Consider the following 2,649-nt stretch of genomic DNA (forward strand, 5'->3'; position numbering starts at 1 on the left):
AAGGCGGTAATGGTATTTATTGTCAGCTAGGTGAGATTTCCTATAAACCATATTCTCAATCACAGAATATTTGGATTCTGAGACTTTACAACCCTCAGCTAAGGCTTTGATGATGCTGGATATTTCAGGATCTTTCTGTTGTTCCTCCCACAGTGTGGTCATGGAAAAGGGAAAGTCTTCTGTATCCTTCTGACTGGAAGTCATCATACAGGCAGGGCCGAAAGTGGAATCCTAGACAGAGCATCCGGTGCCACATTGAGTTTGCCTTTCCGGTATTCAATTACAAAATTGAATTTTTGGAGTCGAAGTGCCCATCTTATAAGACGACTAGACGTTTTAGTGCTGTTCATTACCCACTGTAAGGAGGCATGGTCAGTCACCACAGTAAACAACTTTGGTTCCAAATAATGCTCCCATTTCTCTAGAGCCCAGATAACTGCCAAACATTCTCTCTCTGTAGCAGCGTAATTGGCTCTGCTTTGTTTAGGGTATGCGGCTTGCATAGCGATCACCTCCTGCGTGACCGACTCCCTTCTTTTGGGCCAGGATTGCACCCAATCCCACGTCACTGGCGTCTGTATATACAAGGAAAAGGAAAATCCAGGTCAGGATGTCCCAGAATGGGAGGAGAGGTAAGATGGCTTTTGAGTATATCAAATGACTTCTGACACTCATCACTCCATTTGAAGGCTCGTCCTTTTCTTTTCAGGGCATTGATTGGTTCAGCCACTTGAGAGAACCCTGGCACAAAGCGATGGTACCAGCCAGCCAAACCCATGAAGCGCTGTACTTCCTTTATGTTCGTGTAGGTGCTGGGTAGGATTTGATAGCTTCCACTTTTACTGGATCTGCGGCTATCCCTTTGGCAGATATGACATGACCCAGGTATTTGATTTTGCGGAGACAGAACTTGGATTTTTTTTAGATTCAATGTAAGTCCTGCAGCTCGGAGTTTCTGAAGTACGGCGTTTAGATCTTGGAAGTGTTGTTCAACTGTAGAGGAATATATCCACGATATCGTCCAAATAAACTAAGCAATTCTTCCCTCTAAGTTCAGCTTAGCTTCGTTCCATTAACCGCTGGAAAGAGGAGGGGCGTTCTTGAGTCCAAAAGGCATTACCCTGAACTGAAAAAGGCCAGCAGGGGTCACAAAGGCTGTCTTCAATTTGCTGGAGTCATTCATGGCGACCTGCCAGTATCCACTATTGAGGTCCAAAGTGGAAAAAGACTGAGCACCCAGCTAGTGATTCAAGTAGCTCATTGATATTAGGCAACGGGTAAAGTCCCGTTTGGTCACTGCATTCAATTTCCGGTAGTCAACACAGAACCTTTGACTTCCATCTTTCTTTGGGACCAGTACAACAGGAGAAGACCAGCCAGAATATGATGGTTCAACAATCCCATCGTTGAGCATTTCTTGAAGCTGCTGTTCTACAATCAATTGTTTTTCTGCAGACATACGGTATGGCTTCTGCTTGATTGGAACCTCGGTGTTGGTGTATATATGATGTTGCAACAGTGTGGTTCTTCCTGGCTTCAAAGAACAAAGTTCAGGCTGGGACTCCAACAGTTGTCTTAGGCTTGTTTTTCCCCAGTCATGTACGTCAGCATTTGCAACTGCACTGTCAATGTAATCCTGGGAAGTTAGTGCAACAGGAAGTGGAGTCAAGCAAGGAGGAGGAACAGAGGACAAGAGAGTGAGTTTGGGAGTAACACTGCAGTTGGAGGCTTGCTCATCACTCAGTTGAAAGAAATAGATCTCTGGTTTGTTTTTAAAACTGTACTGGTGGTCAGATGCATGGATTTGTAATCCACTGTAATATAAGTAATCAAGACCAAGGACTACTCGGTAGGCCAGTGCTTTGGGAGAGAGCACTGCCACTGGCAAGGTATAGACATTATTGCTTAGGTCAATGGTTACCTCAGCCCAACCAAGAGGAGTCTCTGTTTCCCCATTAGCCAGGAATAGTGGACCAGTGGTCCAAGGCTTTAAGTCATGTTTAGGCCTGTTAAGTGCCCTCCATACGCTATCAAGAACCAGAGTGTAACTAGCACCTGTGTCAACGATAGCCCTGCCGCCCATGTGTCAATGACAACAGGGACCACCAACTGTTGGGGTATGCCACAACTACCAGGCCCTTTGCTCAGTCTCAGCTCTAGCTGCCTGCCGTTTTTCTGCAGAACCTTTGGAGGCAGAAGTCACAGACATTTTTCCACCATGCGGTTCCGGCTTTGGAGATCTTTGCATGTTTTTGGAAGATGGGCCCGACGACTGATGATCTCCAGCAGGGGACTGGTACTGGGGACATGAACCAGGTGAGTGTTGGCCTTTGCAACGCCAGCACATTACTGGAGGTTTCTCTGTGGGTTTATTTATAGTCACTCTCTGTTGTTGTGAGTTTCTACTGGTGTATGCTAGGCGTTGTTCATACTGTGCTTGTTGTTCTAGGTCTTTCTCTAGCTGGTGACCAAGCCTCACAAGCTCGTCCACGGAATTGACTCGTCCACGGAGATGACTTGCAAGCTGCGGCCTAACACTCTTCAGGATCATTTTCACTATCTCCAAATCAGCAATGTCAGGATTCCAATGCTTACAAAGAGCTCGATATGAAAATGCAAAGTCTCGAATAGACTCTTGTTCTCCTTGCC

At 45.9% G+C, this 2,649-nt stretch overlaps 1 long non-coding RNA gene across 3 annotated transcripts in view; it reads left to right on the forward strand.

Annotated features, from left to right (window-relative positions):
• The first annotated feature begins 593 nt into the window (after nt 1-593).
• LOC125284743 overlaps nt 594-2,649 on the forward strand; it is a 2,263-nt gene continuing 207 nt past the window's right edge. Inside the window, exons 1-4 of one of the 3 annotated variants that reach the window (XR_007191915.1) lie at nt 1,231-1,277; nt 1,358-1,462; nt 2,182-2,316; nt 2,450-2,649. The exon at nt 2,450-2,649 is cut by the window's right edge and continues 207 nt beyond it. This is a non-coding gene — a long non-coding RNA (uncharacterized LOC125284743). Of the gene's footprint in view, nt 633-1,230; nt 1,278-1,302; nt 1,463-2,181; nt 2,317-2,449 lie in introns of those variants that run through there. The other 2 variants (XR_007191916.1, XR_007191914.1) reach the window with 2 other exon arrangements.

This window comes from Alosa alosa, chromosome 19, assembly GCF_017589495.1.
Source record: "Alosa alosa isolate M-15738 ecotype Scorff River chromosome 19, AALO_Geno_1.1, whole genome shotgun sequence".
Lineage (NCBI taxonomy): Eukaryota > Metazoa > Chordata > Actinopteri > Clupeiformes > Clupeidae > Alosa > Alosa alosa.